The sequence below is a fragment of the Martes martes genome, assembly GCF_963455335.1.
Source record: "Martes martes genome assembly, chromosome: 8".
Classification (NCBI taxonomy): Eukaryota; Metazoa; Chordata; class Mammalia; order Carnivora; family Mustelidae; genus Martes; species Martes martes.
This window is the reverse complement of record NC_137895.1, coordinates 21,056,465-21,077,139: the sequence shown is the minus strand read 5'-3', so window position 1 is coordinate 21,077,139 and position 20,675 is coordinate 21,056,465.

Genomic DNA, 20,675 nt, shown 5'->3' with positions numbered 1-20,675 from the left:
AGCTGTATTTTCAGGAATCTGATGTCCAGAATGGCTGAGAGGAAGTAAGCAAGGGGTTGGCTAAATTTTGACCCTTCACGGCATCAAGAATTTAGTTAAATAAATAATGCCCCAAATTACTGATACATCTTTAAGACATTCAGTAATTTAAGAAGTAGGTTCATGTGTTTTATTAGGTAAAATTCTCTTGGAAGAGTCTTCTGTTTTAAAAAAATGTGTATCTTTAGCCATTTCTGCTAGTGGTATTTGGAAGTTTGATTAAACTATGCACAACTATGGTTGAAGTATTCCTAATGATTGTATTTGGAATGTTACTGAGAAAAACCAAAATAACATAGTAGTAATTATATAGGGAAATGAAATGAAAGCATGAATGAAAGCACCTGTAACAACTAGACCCATAGCTAATCTTGAAAAATTCATCTTTGATCACATAAGGCAATACATGGATACTCTCTGGATATATTTTAAAATCTAATGTTATTTTAAAATTTAAAGTTGGCATGTAAGGTACTGTTTGAAAATAAAATTGTTTTCTTGTTCATTGGTTTTGAAAATTTTGTTTCTACTTTCAGAAGAAAAATATAATGTCAAAGAAAAATTATAGATTTACTTGTAGTTTATTATAAAGTGTTTTTTGTAAGTTCTACCATATACATTTCTTGTTGCTAGTTGAATCAGCAGAGTTGCAAAAGGGTGATTTTGAGAGAAAGAAAGAATTGCCTGACTCTCTAGTAAATAATATCCTGTATGTCATTGGTATATAATTTGTGTTATCTTATATCTTTAAATCTCTTTAATGAATGAATGCATGTAAGTCCCATACAACAGTTCCTGGCATGTAGAAAGTGCTCAATAAATATTAACTATTATCATCATTATCATCCTGCAACCTTTCTGGGAACTTTTCAGTTGAAAAGAAAGCATGCTATATACTTTTCATCCATCAGCCATAGAATTTGTTGTGAAGGTTGTGCTGTTTTCTAAGTTAAAAAAAAGAGAGAGAAATTTACGGTAGCTAGTGTTTTATTTTTTCTTCTGTTAAGAAAGCCAAATAACTTTTTAAAAACTCATGATAATCCCTGAGGTAATATTGAAGATTGCAATACAAAGCTGTATTTGCTCCATCATTTAGAGTCAATGTCATATGCAGAAATCCCACATTTTGAGAAATGAAAGCATTTAAGGTGCCTGTAACTTGCCCTTCTAATATTAAAGAAAGAAAAAAGAATGGAACCCTGGATCATTGTGTTGAAAATGAAAACACATTATTTTGTTGTGATGGGTTCTGCAAAGATTGCATCGCACAGATAATTACATTCGAACACCAGACAGATGCAGTTGTCAGTCCACGTATATTTTGCTGCAAATATCCATTTGTAGGTCAACACAGGAAACACACCATAAATTCAGCAGAAGGGATGGGAAAGCCTGAAGTGTTGGATTCTTGAAACAAGAAAGGTTTGACTTTTTGTAAAGAATGCAAGTCTTGGAAGACTCCTAAATATGACTAAAAAAATTATTCAAGAAATCAAGACACATTTGTTATTCCTGTGTGGATGTTAAGTTCAACAGGTAAGAAGTAGAATGTACTGTTTCTCTTTCACCCTGCCTCCTTCTGACCCCAACACACCTCTTCTTCTGTCTCTGTTTCTTTTCTCAGCTAATCACATCACTCTTTGCGGGAGCTAGGAATCTTGGAGTCATTTTTGACTTTTAAAAAAGTAATTCTTTCTCTCTCTCTTCCCTGCCAAATCTATTTAATTTTATTTGCAGTCTGTGATCAATGTCTTACATTGGTTTTGGGAAAATTTCACCTGTTTTCTCTTCTGATACTGCTTTTGCTTCACCTGTGTGCAATTTCTAAGTGTCCAGCTAAATGGGCGCTGTACAGGATGTGGGACAGTCTTTTCCATATCTCTTCTACGTTTTCTATATTTTCTAGACTTTTCCCTCTTTCTGTGTCATTCTGGATATCTTCTGATTTTTTAAAGTTCTTTATTTCTCTCTTCAGCAAGGTCTAATCTGGTAAAAAGAAATCCGTGGTGTTGTTCATTTCAGTTACTGTATTTTCAGTTTAAGAATTTTATTGATTCTTTCAAAGTTCCACTATGTCTTTTAAGAAATATTTCTAGTTCTCTGCTGAAATTTTCAATCCTGTATTTTATTTCCTGGAACACAGTAAGCTAATTATTTTAAAGTCTGTTCAGTGCCAATAGCTGGAGACCGTGTAATTCTGTTTCTATTTTCTGTGGGTTTTGCTGATTCTTGTTCAAATTATCTTATCTCTGTCTGTACTTGGTTTTCTCTGTATCCAAAATTGTATTTGAGAAATTATTTGGGAGTTCCTGGGTGGCTCAGTGGGTTAAAGCCTCTGCCTTCGGCTCAGGTCATGATCCCAGGGTCCTGGGATTGAGCCCTGCATTGGGCTCTCTGCTCAGTGGGGAGCCTGCTTCCTCCTCTCTCTCTCTCTGCCTGCCTCTCTGCCTACTTGTGATCTCTGTCAAATAAATAAAAAATAAATTAATTAATTAATTTTAAAAAAAGAAAGAAAAACTATTTGTAGAGGGGCGCCTGGGTGGCTCAGTTGGTTAAGCATCTGGCTATTGGTTTCAGCTTAGGTCATGATCTTGGGGTCATAGGATCGCCTAGGGCTTCACACTCAGTGGGGCGTCTGCTTGAGATTTTCTCTCTTTCTCCCTCTGCCCTTCCCCCAATCATGCTTGCTCTTGCTCCCTCTCTAAAATGAATAAATAAATAAATCTTAGAAAAAAAAAGAAAAATTGTTTGTAGAAATGATTTTAGGTTTAAAATAATGCCTTTTCCCCTCTCTCTGTCCAGAAAAGATTTTTGTTTGTTTTTTTCCAAGAGCCCAGAGAGTTTCCAATTGTGAAATCTGAGATCTTCTGGGCCACACAGATGACTCAAAGCTGGGCTACAGGCAGCATGAAGGCTCTTTTACTCTCATTTGAACTTCATTGCTAGATTATAGCACATCAGGGTCTCAACCCATACTGCTGTGCATTGCTGTGGGTCTATACCAAGCCCTCAAACTGCTCAGCTATCAAGCACTGGCTTTGTTATAATTAACAAATGCTCCCAGGAGAAAAGTGGCCTCAAATGCCAGGCTCATTTCTCAGGATTTTTGTCTTCACCCAGATGGCCAGATGGTAGCCAGGAAACTTTTCACTTCCATGCTGACTCTCCAATGCTGTTGAACAGACAATAAAAAAGAAAAAAAAATTTTTTCCCAGCTTTTCTAGTGTGAAGGTTCACCTGAACTAAGTAGCCTGTCATTAACGGACGACGAAGTCCTTTTTAATTTTATTTTCACAAATTCTCTTGAACAGATTTATCTCTCTAGAGATAGTGTGGTAATAAACCTCAAATCTCAGCGGCTTAATACAACAAATGTTGATTTCTCTCTAATGTTGCTAATTGAGTGTGGGTTTAGTTGGGTGGCCCAGAAGCTTGTTTCAGACAGTCACTCAGGTATCTAGAATTTGTCTTTTTCTCCACTCACATCTTACAGTTCACCATTTGGAACATATGACCTCTGTTATCACCATGCAAAGGGGAAGGAAGGCCCATTGGCTATTTACTGCCTCACTTGGAAATGACACTGTCATTTCTTTTCTTTTCTTTTTTTAAAAGTTTTTTATTTTATTTTATTACTTATTTTTATTAACATATAATGTATTATTTGCCCCAGGGGTAGAGGTCTGTGAATCGTCAGACTTACACACTTCACATCAATCACCATATCACATACCCTCCTCAATATCCATAATCCAAATACCCTCTTCATACCCCCTCCCCCCAGAAACCCTCTGTTTTGTGAGATTAAGAGTCTCTTATGGGGGGCACCTGGGTGGCTCATTTGGTTGGGCGACTGCCTTCAGCTCAGGTCATGATCCCGGAGTCCTGGGATCGAGTCCCACGTCAGGCTCCCACCTCCATGGGAAGTCTGCTTCTCCCTCTGACCTCCCCTCTCATGCTCTCTCACTCTGTCTCTCTCTCAAATAAATAAATAAAGTTAAAAAAAAAAGTCTCTTATGGTTTTTCTCCCTCCTGATCTCATCTTGTTTCATTTTTTCCTTCCCTACCCCCGAAACCTCCCACTCTTCCTCTCAAATTCCCCATATTTGGGATTCATATGATAATTGTCTTTCTCTGACTGACATATTTCGCTTAGCATAATACCCTCTAGTTCCATCCACATCTATGCAAATGGCAAGCGTTCATTCCTTTTGGTGGCTGCATAGTATTCCATTGTATATACATATACCACATCTTCTTTATTCATTCATCTGTTGATGGACATCTAGGCTTTTCTATAGTTTGGCTATTGTGGACATTGCTGCTATAAACATTCAGGTGCATGTACCCCTTCAGATCACTACTTTTATATCATTAGGGTAAATACCCAGTAGTGTGATTCCTGGGTCATAGGGTAGCTCAACTTTTTGATGAATCTCCATACTGTTTTCCAAAGTGGCTACACCAGCTTGCATTCCCACCAGCAGTGTAGGAGGGTTCTCCTTTCTCCGCATCCTCTCCAACATCTGTCATTTCCTGACTTGTTAATTTTAGCCATTCTGACTGGTGTGAGGTGGTATCTCATTGTGGTTTTGATTTGTATTTCCCTGATGTCAAGTGATGTGGAGCATTTTTTCATGTGCCTGTTGATCATCTGGATGCCTTCTTTGCAGAAATGTCTATTCATGTTCTCTGCCCATTTCTTGAGTGGATTATTTGTTCTTTGGGTGTTGAGTTTGAGAAGTTCTTTATAGATTTTGGATACTAGTCCTTTATCTGATATGTCATTTGCAAATATCTTCTCCCATTCTGTCAGTTGTCTTTTGGTTTTGTTGACTGTTTCCTTTGCTGTGCCAAAGCTTTTGATCTTGATGAAGTCCTAATAGTTCATCTTTGCCCTTGCTTCCCTTGCCTTTGGCGATGTTTCTAGGAAGGATTTACTGTGGCTGAGGCCGAAGAGGTTGCTGCCTGTGTTTTCCTCAAGGATTTTGATGGATTCCTGTCTCACACTGAGGTCTTTCATCCATTTGGACTCTATTTTTGTGTGTGGTGTAAGGATATGGCCCAGTTTCATTTTTCTGCATGTGGCTGTCCAATTTTCCCAACACCATTTGTTGAAGAGACTGTCTTTTTTCCATTGGACATTCTTCCCTGATTTGTTGAAGATTAGTTGACCATAGAGTTGAGGGTCTATTTCTGGGCTCTCTATTCTGTTCCATTGATCTATGCGTCTGTTTTTGTGCCAGAACCATTCTTTCTTGATAATAACAGCTTTGTAATAAAGTTTGAAGTCTGCAATTGTGATGCCACCAACGTGGACTTTCTTTTTCAACATTTTTCCTCTGGCTATTCAGGTTCTTTTCTGGTTCCATATAAATTTTAGGATTTTTTGTTCCATTTCTTTGGGAAAAAATGGATGGTATTTTGATAGGATTGCATTAAATGTGTAGATTGCTTTAGGTAGCATAGACATTTTCACAATATTTGTTCTTCCAATCCATGAGCATGGAAGTTTTTCTCCATTTCTTTGTGTCTTCCTCAATTTCTTTCATGAGTACTCGATAGTTTTCTGAGTACAGATTCTTTGCCTCTTTGGTTAGGTTTATTCCTAGGTATCTTATGGTCTTTGGGTGCAATTGTAAATGGGATTGACTCCTGAATTTTTCTTTCTTCTGTCTTGCTCTTGGTGTATAGAAACGCAACTGGTTTCTGTACATTGATTTTATATCCTGACACTTTACTGAATTCCTGTAATCGTTCTAGCAGTTTTGGAGTGGAGTCCTTTGGGGTTTCCACATAAAGTATCCTATTATCTGCAAAGAGTGAGAGTTTGACTTTTTCTCTGATGACTCAGATGACTTTAGTTTCTTTTTGTTGTCTGATTGCTGAGGCTAGGACTTCTAATACTATGTTGAATAGCAGTGGTGTTAGTGGACATCCCTCCTGTGTTCCTGATATTAGGGGATAAGCTCTCAGTTTTTCCCCATTGAGAATGATATTTGCCTAGGGTTTTTCATAGATGGCTTGATGATATTTAGGATGTACTCTCTATCCCTACACTTTGGAGAGTTTTGATCAAGAAAGGATCCAGTACTTTGTCAAATGTTTTTCAGCATCTGTTGAGAGTATAGTATGGTTCTTGTTCTTTCTTTTACTGATGTATTGTACCACATTGATTGATTGGTGGATGTTGAACCAATCTTGCAGCCCAGGAATAAATCCCACTTGGTTATGATGAATAATCGTTTTAATGTACTGTTGGATCCTATTGGGTAGTATTTTGGTGAGAATTTTAGCATTTGTGTTCATCAAGGATATTGGCCTGTGATTCTCTTTTTTGATGGGCATTGTCTGGTTTTGGGATCAAGGTAATGCTGGCCTCATAAAATGCATTTGGCAGTTTTCCTTCCATTTCTATTTTTTGGAATAGTTTCAGGGGGATAGGAGTTAATTCTTCTTTAAATGGTTAGTAGAATTCCCCTGGGAAGCTGTCTGGCCCTGGGCTCTTGTTTGTTGGGAGATTTTGATGACTGCTTCAATCTCCTTACTGGTTATGGGTCTGTTCAGGTTTTCTATTTCTTCCTGGTTCATTTTTAGTAGTGGAATGCATCCACTTCTTCCAGATTATTGAATTTGCTGGTGTACACTTGCTCAAATTATGTTCTTATAATTGTATTTCTTTGCTGTTGGTTGTGATCTCTCCTCTATCATTCATGATTTTATTAATTTGGGTCCTTTCTCTTTTCTTTTTGATAAGTCTGGCCAGGGGTTTATCAATCTTATTAATTCTTTCAAAGAACCAGCTCCTAGTTTCATTAATTTGTTCTACTATTCTTTTGGCTTCTATTTCTTTGATTTCTGCTCTGATCTTTATTATTTCTGTTCTCCTGCATGGTTTAGGCTTTCTTTGCTGTTCTTTCTCCAGCTCCTGTAGGTGTAGGGTTAGGTGGTGTACTCGAGACCTCCTTGTTCCTTGAGAAAGACTTGGATCACTATATACTTTCCTCTCAGAACTGCCTTTGCTGTGTCCCACAGATTTTGAACAGGTGTGTTTCCATTTTCATTTGTTTCCATGAACTTTTCAATTCTTCTTTAATTTCCTGGTTGACCATTCATTCTTTATTAGGATACTCTTTAGCTTCCATGTATTTGAGACCTTTGCAACTTTCCTCTTGTGATTGAGTTCTAGCTTCAGAGCATTGTGGTCTGAAAATATGTAGGGAATGACCCCAATCTTTTGGTTCCAGTTGAGATCTGATTTGTGACCCAGCATGTGATCTACTCTGGAGAATGTTCCATGTGCACTAGAGAAGAATGTGTATTCTGTTGCTTTGGCATGGAATGTTCTGAATACATCTGTGATGTCCATCTGGCCCAGTGTGTCATTTAAAGCCTTTATTTCCTTGCTGATCTTTTGTTTGGATGAGCTGTTCATTTCAGTGAACAATTTTGTTATCAATTGGTTTATAGATTTGGCTACTCCCATGTTAGGGGCATAGATGTTTAAAATTGTTAGATTCTTCTTGTTCGGCAGACCCTTTGAGTATGATATAGTGTCCTTCCTCATATTTTTTTTGGTAGAACAGAGTTCTATTCAAGTGGGTGAATAGAACAGAGCTACCCACTTGATTTTGGCTGTATTTTGGTCTCTTAGAAGAAACTACCTCCCAAAATATTAAAGAAAGAAAAACTTTTATATATATATATATATATATATGTTTTTCTTATATATATATATACACACACACACAAAAATAAGGGTAAACATGATAAAGGGATGGAATATGACTGTAAAGATGAAAATTTAAAAAAAAATACCAAGAAAGGAATTGATAAGACAAGTTGGTTGGAAAAAGAAAGAAGAAAAAGGAAAAAAAAAACAAAACCCAATGGTGGAGGGTAGAGAATGTGCTCCAGCTGGAGACTTAACAAAACCCTGTGCTAGATTTAGGGCATATTTTGATGTATTAGGAGAAATTGTATCCCAAAATTTTTTTGAAAAAATAAACCCTATGTGTATACAAAAAATAAGATTAAATACAATGAAGGATGAAATATGACTATAATAATGAAGGTTTTAAAAGATTTTTTAAAGAAAGTTATTATTAAGATAAACTAGTTAAAAAATGTTAAAAGAGGGAAAAGGGAAAGTTAAAAAAATTAAAAGAAGGAAAAAAATTTAAAAAATTTAATTTAACTTTGCAAGGCTAAAGGATCATGGGGAGAAAGCCATGAATTCCATGCATTGCTTTCCCCTATCTCTGGAATTTCGCTGTTTGCCTTGATCAGTGAGCTTGGTCTTGGCTGGATGTTCTTGCTGATCTTCTGCAGGAGCCGCCTGTAGTGAGTAGTGAGTATCAGATGTCTTTGCCGGAGGCAGAATTGCGCCACCCTTGCCAGGGGCCAGGCTCAGAAATCCGCTCAAGTTCTCTCTCAGGAGTTTTTGTTCCCTGAATGCTTTCTGTAGAGCTCTGGAGAATGGGAATGAAAATGGCTGCCTCCCAATCTCCAGCTCAGAGGACCTGAGAACTTGGGGCCCCACTCCTACGTGTGCCCTCAGAGAAAAGTGCTCAATCCCTCCTGTCTCCCTGGTCTCCGGCTGCACTCCATGCTCACCTGGGCTGTGATCGAGCATTTCTATCTCTGACCCACAGCCCCATTTGGAGTCTCCAAACCCAGCAGATTCCTGCCTCCAGAGGAGGAAGGTGAGTCTCCCTGGATCTGCCACCTGTGGGGACCCTGCTGAAAAAGCAATGGTCTGACTGTGCTGCGGATCACAGTTTAAGGTAACCCCCAAGCTGAGAGCTCACTCCTCAGCTCTGTTGCTGTAGTTGGCTTCCCTGCTCCAATACCTTGGAACTCTGCAACACTCAGACACCCCTGATCTTTCAGTGACCCTGCAGGTCATGAGACCACACTGTCTCTGAGAGGGCTCCACCCCCACTTAGCCTCTGGAGCGATATCCCTCAGTGGAGCAGACTTCTAAAAGTTTTGATTTTGTGCTCTGTTGCTCCACTGCTTGCAGGGAGCCAGCCCCTCCCCTGCAGTCTATCTTCCCATTGCTTCGGATTCACTTCTCTGCATATCCTACCTTTCAGAAAGTGGTCAATTTTCTGTTCCTAGAATTGCTGCTCTTCTCTTCGATCTCCTGTTGAATTTGTAGATGTTCAGAATGGTTTAACTATCTAGCTGAACTCCTGCGACCTGATGTCATTTCAGTCTGCTACTCCTCCACCATCTTGACACAGTCATTTCTGCTTCTAGTCCATCAACCTACACTAGTCATATAGTCCCAACCTAACTTCAGAGGTGGCTGGGACATGAAGGAGAGCCTGTGGATCCTGAGAGTGAACACTAATTACATCTCTACTCAGCTCTAGCCTAGGTTCAGTGTCTTTTGAACTCTCACGTGGCATGCTGAATTAGTCCCCTAACTCCAAGTGCCATAAATGATGTGACTGCACTTTGTGGCATTCTGGAAGATCTGAACTACGTTGTAGGGAGCAAATTTTATAAGGGAGGGAGTCTTGAGCCCCATCCAGGAGAGACCACATACATACCAATTCAATCTCATTAGAGCAGAATAAATTCTGGCCTGATTCAAATCTGAGTTAATAACCACATGGACCTATTTGAAGGACAAGGAAAACTACATCTTTCTTTAGATTTCACATATTACTATGTCCCAGACCGTATGCTAAGTCTTTTCCATACATGATCATTTAGTTTTCATGACAACCCCATGAGGAAGGTTCAACTATTTATTTCAAACATTTACTAATAAGTAAGTGGTGTTTCAGAGCAGAACTTAAATGCAAGACTCTAGTGGACATATTTTAGTCTTAATTCTTAATTTTTAATCTGTTCTCCACTGCTTCTCCTGGGCTACAGTAATTCCAGACAGTGGTGATTCTCAAAGTCAGGAGAGTGTCCCAGTTATCTCAGTGAGAATGAGCCAGCTGATGGAATGAGCCCTGGTAGTTTAGTCTAGACCCATGCACAGGGACAGGTGAAACAGCAGATGAACAGGTGAGATCCCTCTTCTCATCAGCTACTGGGCTAAAATGAGATTAAGAATCAGAGGCCCTTGTCTTTTCCCTATTTCCCTGACTACACAAAGTGTAACATGGAAAGTTTGAACCCAGTGTTTACTGGGCATGTGTGTCTTGGGGAGTAGGGGGCAGGTTCCAGAGGATTGAATTTCTCCCAGGCCCGGGAACCCCAGTTATGGAAACACAAACATAAGAAAGGAGGTGAAAATTGCATTTAGGAATTTGAATGGGGATACATCAGTCTTAACTGACCTCAGTAGAACTGAAGGAAAAAGAAGGAAGCTGTTTTGAGTTACTGCACCCACAGAAGCTGAAGAATTGAAGGCACCAGCACCAAGTACTTCTGGAGGATGGGAAGGGGGCAGGGGTAGAATGAGATCAGAGGAAGGGGGCTGAAAACAAGGACTGGTTGAAAGTGAGAGCTGCCGGATTTCCCAACCCTGCTGAAAATGCATATACTGAGCAGTTATAACCCCAGAGTCTGTCCCTGATCAGCTCAACCAAGGAACTGTTTCTCTCCATACCTAGTGGAAATAGGAGGCTGATCTTCTGGACAGGAACTCTCTGGACTTAAGAACACCTGTCATAGTTCAATATAAGCTTCAAAAGATAGAGATTTTAGTCTGTTGTGGTCACTGATATATCTCAAGTACCTAGAACAGTGCCTGGCTTTAATAGTCACTTGGTAAATATTTGTCTAAGGAATAAATGAATGAACCTTACTAAACACAGGGAAATTAATTAACAGTTTGCATACTGAACGTTGAAAGCTTTCAACTGCCTTTGTGAGCTGAACTTCCATAGTGCTGGTAGTCAGGTTTATAGTCCCTAGGTAGGAGATTAGAGGAACCCCCTAGGTGAGGGGGGAAACTCACTAAGAGAAATGCTTATAGCCATTGACATTTGGGAGTTTGTTTCTGCATCAAAATAACTGCTCAGTCACTCCCTGTGGAGGCCACCCACAGAGTCCTGCTGTGGGGATAGAAATTCCATCATTCATTCATTCGTCTTATAATTATTTAGTACTGATAATGAGCACCTCAATTATTGAGTACCTACAATGGTCCGGAAACTGGGAATAGAAAATAAATTAACAAAATAAGTATCTGTTCTTATGGAGCTTGCATTCTAGGGGGCAAACAAACAAAAAAAAAATAAGCAGGTTGATGAGTAAATCAAACGCATAGTACGTCAGAGGGTGATAAATGTTAAAAACAAGCATAAAACAGGGTAAGGGGGATGTGGAGTGTGGGGGTTGTTGGGTTATGTTGAGTGTTCAGGGATAAAATGAACTTTGAGCAGAGAAAGGAGGGCAGTGAGGGAGTAAGGCAGAAGCATATTTGGGCAAAGAGTTTCAGGAATAGCAAAAAGCAAGTACAAAGGCCATTAAGGGTGAATACACTTGGCATATTCAAAGAACACCAGTTCCTTGAAGTTGTGGACACATTTTGAAGGAAGATGAGATATTTACTGGGAGGCAGAAGACTGGGGAGGATCAGGATTGGTGAGGAAGGGATTAAGAAGTTGGGCATGTTTGATTTTGAAATTTTACTTGCCTATTGACATCTATGTGGCCTTACGAGGTGAACAGTGGAAATAGTCTGGGATTCAGGGCAGAGGTCAGATCTGAAGTTGTATACTTATGCGTCATCATCACGTCTCACTGGTAGTTAAAGCCACAAGACCAGATGAGATCAACAAGATTTGAACATGACTGAACCTGGGGAGTGCTCCAACACAGAGAGATCAGGAAGATGAAGAGGAATCAGCAGAAGAGATGGGGAAATGGAGGGGAGAGGGAAGTTGGGGAGTGGGCTGAGGAACCTAGTGTCCAAGTGAGAAAAGCATGGCTCAGAGGGGGACATAGGGTAAGGACATGATCAGTTGTGTCAAACGGGGGTCAAGGAAGATGAGGACTGAGAATGGATGCTTGAATTTAGCAACATGAAGATTGTTGGTGATCTTGACTAGAGCAGTTTCAGTGTCATGTTAATAACAAAATCCTGGATGAATGGGTTAAATAAAGGGTGGGCCTTTTACTGTCTATGCAGGGATTAGAATAAATCTTAATCTAAAGGGGAAGAAAAAAATACTGCATGCATGACATAAAAATAGAATTCTATTTTTTAAAAAGGAAGAAATACCCAGAGAAGAAGATTGGGCTAGATAAACTCTCGAGTCTGGGACATCAGTTAGGAGTTTGCTATAATAATTTAGAAATGAGGGCAGAGCCAGGATTGGAGCAATGAAAATGGGGAGGAGAGGGTAGTTACAGAATACTTAAAAAACTTCTTTTCCCTAAAAAAATATAAACACGCGGGGGTGGGAGGCGGGGGGAAAAAAAAAATATAAACACGCTCCTTTATAATATAATATTATAGCAGATTTATATTAGCATATATATATGCTAATATTATGGCAGATTTAATTATTCTTGCCGTTCAGCACATATGCCCCAGTCTTTCCTCTATACCTATGTATTTTTCAACAATCTGGGATCATACTGTAAGACACAGTTTTATGTCCTGCTTTTTGCACTTAACCTTATATAATAAATTCCTGTCTTTAAATATTCTTTGAGAACATGATTTTAAAATAATCACTGAGATACAATTTACATAGAGTAAAATATGCAAATTTTAGGTTTACATATGGACAGATTTTTACTCATGTATACACACACCTGTGTACTGCCCCTACTGGTACTCACTATACTGATTTCTATTATTGTGGGTTAATTTTAACTGTTTTTGAGCTTTGTATAAATGGAATTGTGTAGAATCAACTCTTTTGAATCCTACTTCCTTCCCTTAGTATAATATTTAAAAAATTGATATGTTACTGTGTTTATCAGTGGTTCCTTTTTTAAAAAAAATTGGTATATAGTATTGTATTCTATGGCTATAACAAAAGTTGTTTATCCATTCTCCTATTGATGGGCATTTGGATTGTTTCCAATTTTGGGGAGAGGAGGCTACTGTGAATAAATCTGCTATAAACATTCTTGTCTTTTTGTAGACATAGGTTTTTATTTCTCTAGAGGTGGGACTGCTGGGTCATAGGGTAGGTGTAAAACTTTGTAAGAAGCTGCCAAATACTTTTCCACAGTGGATATTTCATTTTACTTTCCAATAATCACGAATATAAGTTCCCATTGTTCTACATCCTTGTAGATGAAAACATGATCTTTAAATTATTTTTATTTATTTATTTACTTTTTATAAGATTTATTCATGTATTTAAGAGAGAGCAAGCAAGAGCACAAGCAGGCAGAGCGCAGGAGAGGGAGAAGCAGGGTCCCCGCTGAGCAGGGAGCCTGACATGGGGCTCAATCTCAGGATCCCAGGATCATAACCTGGGCTGAAGGCAGAAGCTTAACCAATGGAGCCACCCAGGCACCCCCAAAACATGATTTTTTTAAATGGTTGATTGATATCATTTCATCTTACATGCCTAGACCAGTTGTTAGATGTTTTAGGCAATTTCTAAATTTTCACTATTTAAATAATAGTTCTTGATTATAAATCCTTGACTTCATCTGTAAGAGATATTTTCCAGGGAAAATTAACCTGACTTTTCATTTCTATTTATTATTCTGTAAGTAACCAGTTAAGCTTATTAGCAGTAACAACAGAACAGATGATGCAAAAATGTAGCTGTCTGAAAAGCAATTTCAAAGTGGCTTTGAAATGCATTTCTTTAATAGTTACATATAAAGAGACTGGGTAGCTAAAATTTCAGGGTCTGAAAGTACTTCAAGCACAGGAATAGCATGTAGTAATAGTGTTTTCCTCTTGGGGTGCCTGGGTGGCTCAGTGGGTTAAGGCCTTTGCCTTCGGCTCAGGTCATGGTCTCAGGGTCCTGGGATCAAGCCCCGCATCGGGCTCTCTGCTCAGCGGGGAGCCTGCTTCCCTCTCTCTCTGCCTGCCTCTCTGCCTGCTTGTGATCTGTCAAATAAATAAATAAAATCTTTAAAAAAAAAAAAAGTGTTTTCCTCTTATCTCTCCCTCCCCTTCCCTGCTCCACCCCTCATCTCCCTTACCCTTTTGTCTCTCTCTCACACCAAATGACAAAACTAAGCAATTTATTTACTTTTATTTTTAATTAAAAAAAAAAACACTAAAAGAATTCAGTAATGAGTTTGGTGTCCTTTATTCCAGGGAAAACAACCCACAGATTGTGGGAGTCCAGTGTTCCACAAGCAGTTGGGACACTGTTCCTGAGGGTTTGGGGCAAGCATGAGTTTTAGGGAGCATTAGAAGAGGCAACATGGAAATAGGACATGACTGGCTAAGAGGTTGGGGATTTTCCTATAAGGCAAGCAGGTCCTATTTTCTAGGGTCAGGTAAGCTGACTACCGCTGCGTTGCAGAATTGTGATTGGTGTGTGTTAGGTTTCCCGGACAAGGGTTTTTCCTGGCAGGCTGGCTTGGGTTTAGATTTGTGGTATGGGCCGGGCCACAAAAGCTGCCTTCATTTTGTGGGTCCTGATATATGAATTAACTTTATTGTTCTACATATACACATCCACTCACAATGTCTGAATTCTGAAATAAAGTTTGAGTTCCATCAAATAACTAAGGCATCCCACCAACTTACGAGACTTTGAACTCTTTCAGCCGTCTGTGTGGTAGCTTCTGTGGAGCTTGGAGACTGGCTTGAGATTTGCTGCCAGGTGACTCCACCTTTCTTCCTTAAATTCTTCCAATGAGAGTGAATAGCACCACCTTTCAGCCTTGCCTGTGGCAGGACAGAAGTAACCGCCTGTACCCGAACTAGAGTAACCGCCTGTACCCGAACTAGGGGAGAAGGCTGAGCTTTTCTGGCCAAGTGCTCACCTTGCCACAAATTTCATGTGAAGAGAGTATCACAAGGGAAAGAGGAGCAATTATAGTTGGATCCTGAAGCCAAGTAAAGCCACGGTGGTTCCGGATAACATTGGTGTGGGAGAAGCTACCTGAGCGTCTTGACGTGAGACCCTAAAACTTCTCAATTTTGGATAGAACACCAAATTTCATAGAACACCCTCAGAAAACATGAAGGAAATGGCAAGCATATATGTTCAATTCTGCCCAGAAAGAGGTTCTATCTATATTTTATAGCTGTCATCATATTCTCAAAGTTGTCCATGACCCAAAAGAGGCCAAGATTTGCCCAGAATGAGCTACAGGTGCTGAATGGAAGGCAACCTAATTGTTACACAACAGCTGTAACTGACATGCCGTTTGTGAAAGCTTAATTCTCTGGCTCAAGTGTCTGGCCTCATCTTTCCTCTTTTCCTCATCTAACTTCCCTGGTTTATTCCCTATCATTTCCCCCCAATTCCTTCCTTCACTTGGACCCACCTTTCTTCATTTTTGTCTATTTCTATACTCCTTTTCTTCTTCTTTCTCTACTGTCATAGACTGAGCAGGGGAGTTTGGCTTCAAATGGTGGGACAAACAGGTAGGTCAGAACTTCTCTAATTTATTTCTCTCCCATCCTTTCCCACTCTTCTTATAAGATATGATTATAAGACATTGGAATTAAATAGGTAAATTCATTTTGAAAGTACTATGCATAGTTTTTTTTCAAGCCACATACCATTTGAACATAATATGTGCTCAAACATGATGATGAACACCCCAGGAGGATAATATTAACATTCTTGAGAAATTACTGGAAAATACTATGAGATACTGTGAATAAATAGCCATAAAGCTTGGTTAAATATTATCACTTAAAGAGCCATTTACAAAATCATGCTATTTATATACTGAAAGTGAATCCCATTTCTCTGCAGATCAAATAATTATGCACAGCAAGAGCAAGCATCTTGGCTTTTACTAATTACACAAATAGCTTTTTGTATTTTAAGAGTGTTGGTTGTTTTAAAGTTCTTTCCGAGACTGTACGTTCAAAGATCATCTTTTAATCTTTTTTTAATCTTTCACATTTTTAAGAATGATGTAATCTTTCACATTTTTTAGAATGATGTAATGCTTCTTTGATTATTTCACCATAACATAGAATCGAAGCTCCAGAGTTTAGGATTCACAGATACTTCCTTTTTAATCTTCTTTAGAAATACATTTCATAATGAATTCTGGTCTAAAATGCTATCCTGGTTTTCATCAGAATTTTTCTCATACTATTCTTAGCTGAAATGGGGTAAAGAGTCAAAAGACTTTTGGCTCCCTTTTTGGTGTAGTATGCTTTTAATATGCTTGAGGATAAGACTTCATTTTTTAAAAAAATATTTTATTTATTTATTTGACAGACAGAGATCACAAGTAGGCAGAGAGGTAGGCAGAGAGGCAGGCAGAGAGAGAGAGGGGGAAGCAGGCTCCCTGTTGAGCAGAGAGCCCAATGCAGGACTCGATCCCAGGACCCTGAGATCATGACCTGAGCCGAAAGCAGAGGCTTTAACCCACTGAGCCACCCAGGTTCCCAAGACTTCATTTTGAATAGAAGGGTTTAGGCCCCTGTGGTCCAACATACACTTGTAAGCAACACTCTCTGTAATGAAGGCCTTGATATTTTTATCTGTTTAAGAAAGATTGAAGACCATTTTTTTAACTTTTTATATATTTTTTGAGAGAGAGAGGGGGAGAGAGAGCATGTGCATATGTAAGCAAGGGGGGAGGGGCAGAGAGAGAAGGAAAGATTCTCAGGCAGGCTCCATGCCCAGCATGGAGCCCATGTGGGGTCTTGTTGTGGGTCTCAATCCCACAACCTTGAGATTATGACCTGAGCCAAAATCAAGTTGGATGCTTAACCGACTGAGCCACCCAGGTGCTCCTAAGACCCTGTTTTTTTTTTTACAGATGGATTCATCAGTGTATCTGGGATGAAATTGGCTTTTTAAATGATAAAAATCTGATTTTACTCCTTATTTAAAACTCCAAAGATTTCTGTAGTGCTTGTTTATCACTGCAGAACAAGTCACCACTAAATTTTTATGTTTTTAAAACAAAACTATGCAATGGCCCACAGTCCCATGGATCAGCAATTTGGGTTGGGCTCAGGCGGGTGGCTCTGTTGCTGGTCTCCCCTGGGGTCACTCACGTGACTTCAGCCATCTTGTGTTTGGTGGTGTTTGGATGGTCTCATCTTCCAGTTGTCAGGTCTGGGCTTCTTTTCATGGTAGACTCTGGGCAGCCTTGTAAGGAGGAGAATATGGAAGCTGTAGGTCCTCTGGAGGCCAAGTCTCAGAGGTCCCACAATGCCACTTCTGCCACATCCCCTTGGATCCAGGGCCAGCCTCCTCAGTTCAAGGAGAAGGAAAATAGATTTTGCCTCTGGGTGAATGGGGTCTCGAAATCATTTTGCAAGGGGGCATCCACATAGGGATGTAAGGATTACAGTAGTCGTCTTTGCAAACAATCTACCACACCTTCTCATCACATTTAGAATTAAAACCCAAACTTTGCCATGACCTACAAGTTGCTACCTCATGTGCCTTTTTTATCCATCTTGTATTGTTCCATGCTTTCCTTTGTTCATTGCCCTTTTTTTCTGTTATTCAAACTGTACCACATTGTTTTCTCAAAAACAACTGTTTCTGAATTGCTCCTTCCTATTATCTTGGCTCCTTTCATTATTCAGGTCTCGGTTAAACATCACTGAATATCTTTTCTTCCTTCTTAAAACCACTTTATTGAGGTATGTAAAAAGCTGTATGTATTCAATATGTACAACTCTATGAGTTTGGGGATAGGTATACATCCATGAAACCACCTCCATAAGACCAAAGACATGTCCATCGTCTCCAAAAACTTCCTCACATCCCTTATTGTTATTATTAGTGTGTGGAACACTTAACATATGATCTACACTTAGCAAATTTTAAGTATACAGTACAATATTGCTGGCTAGAGGCTCTAAACTATATAGTAATGTCCAGAACTTATTCATGTTGCATAACTGAAACTTTGTACCCTTCAGCCATCACCTGCTTATTTTCCCTGCCTCCACCCCCAGCCTATGGTAACCACCATTCTACTCTTTGCTTCTGTGAGTTTGACGATTCTAGATTTCACATGTAAGTGAGAATTCTCATAATATTTAAAGTTACTCTGTCTAAAGTTGCCTTTTCCAACTCTCTTAGCTACTCTTCATTTTACTACCTATTTGCGCTTATCTATTTTGAAAATCACTCTCTGAAATTACCTTACTTTAAAAAAATGCTTATTTTTCCCAGTGCAATATGAGTTCTATGGGAATTAAGGCTTCATCTGTCTTCTTTATTCCTACATATAACAGGATAAAAACATGCCTAGCATAATGGGTTTCAACCTTGGCTACACTTGAAATCCACCCCAGAGGGTGTGGAGTAATGCCCAGACGACAGACACTCTGGATAACTGGTAATGCCGGCAGATCCCAAAGAACAGCCAAGTTAAGGACCGCCGGCTTAGCCTGAAAACTTCACAGTGAAGCAGGAATGAGGGCTGGGTCTTAGAAAGAAGGCAAGATTCAGAATAGTGAAGGGAGGAAGAAGGCCTAGGGAGAACAGACGTAGGAGGAGCAAGGGGAAAAGGAAATGTATGTTGCAGAATTAAAAAAATGTCAGGCATAAGCTGGTATACTTGATTCAATAAACAGTTCGTACATTGACCATTCTTCCTGAATTTTCCAAGCTAGCTCTGATTTGAAATACTGCATTCCATATTTCATGTAAACCAACAAAACATCTTTTGACACTTTAGCATCCAAACACCACTTCTAAGGCAGAAGCAATATAAAATTCATAGTTAAATGACAGTTTTTTTTGGTTTTCTTTCGAAAATACATTCTCTGACATGGGATATGCATCGAGTAAGCAACTTCAGATTCTTAAGTGGGGCACAGGAGGGATGAAAGTGGTGTCTTGTGATTGTTCTGTTAGAACAGATTAGAGATTAGAGACAGGAAGAAGAAAGAGGTAGGGGCCCCAGCCAGGCTGATGCATTTATCCATGTGAAGTAGATAAGGGTCATGCTGATAGGGACATATAGTCAAGGGTAGATGTAAGAGACACTTGGAAGAAAGAAACAAGTCACAATCACAATCCACTCTCCTGGATTAAATTATTGTGGCTGAGCATTGACTAGTTTCACAGAATTTACTTTATTTAGTGCTGTGCGTTTCCTGAGGGGAGGAGGGTGACTGGGCAGAGAGCAGAGAGAAATAATTTTATTGGCACTGCTTTCCAAAAGTCAAATCTTTTATTCAAAAAATTGAGATTAATTCACATACCATAAATTTTATTCTTTTAAAATGCAAAATTCAGGGGCGCCTGGGAGGCTTAGTGGGTTAAAGCCTCTGCCTTCGGCTCAGGTCATGATCCCAGGGTCCTGGGATGGAGCCCCGCATCCATCGGGCTCTCTGCTCAGCAGGCAACCTGCTCCCCCCTCCCCCGCCTGCCTCTCTGCCTACTTGTGATCTCTGTCTGTTGAATAAATAAATAAAATCTTTAAAAAATTAAAAAATTAAATAAAATGCAAAATTCAGTAGCTTTTAGTATATTCCCAAAGTTATGCAACCAACATCATTATCTAATCCAGAACATCTTCCATCACCCCAAAAGAACCCCACGTACCCATTAGCAGTTGCTCCTCATTCTCCCTTTCTCCATTTCTTGGCAACCATTAATCTACTTTCTGTCTCTGCAGATTTGCCTGTTGTGAACATTTCATATACCTGGGTTCATATATGGTCTTATGTGACTGGCTTCTTTCATTTAACATAATGCTTTCAAGGTTCAACCATGAGGTAGCATGTTTCAGTACTTCATTCCTTTTTATGGCTGAATAATATTCCATTATATGGATATACCATTTTGTTTATCTGTTCATCAATTGGTGGACATTTGGGTTGTTTCCACTTTTTGGCTATTATTAGTAATGTTTCAGCTCTGCATCTTTGAGATAGCCTTTACAACTTTCATGAGCCCTTTTTATTTTAATTTTTTTTTAACAAAGCAATTTTGGAATTTTTTCTTTAAAAGATTTTATATTTAAGTAACCTCTACTCCAAAAGTGGGGCTTGAACTCACAACCCTGAGATCAAGAGTCACATGCTCTACCAACTGAGCCAGCCAGGCACCCCTTCAAGGGTACTACAGGAAACATCACATTGCCTCACACGACTCTTAGAATGATGCCATTAAAATCGAAGATTAAGCCATTGCTTTTCTCAAAACCCCTCAATGGCTCCCTTCTCACTAATCATAAAAACTGATCCAGAGCACAAATCCAGGACTTTCTTTGATCTATTCTCCTATCTGTGTCTCCTGCTTCTGTCCTTTGTCTAAGCCGTGCTGACCTTCTAGTTGCTCTGCAGAGATACTGGACATGCTTCCTCCTCAGGGCCTATTCCTCTTCTCTCAGATGTCTCAAGGGATCACTCTGTCATCTCCTCCAGATCTTTGCTCAGTTGTCACCTTCTCAGTCAGAACTTTTCTAACCTCACCATTAAAAAGAACAATCCTGTGCCCCTACTGTGTTTTGAGCATCCCATTTTCCTTCCTGCTTTATGTTTCCCTTAGAACTTATGCTATCTATATATTTTATTTATTTGTTTTTCTTTATTGTCTATCTTCATTAGAATGTGAACTCCATGG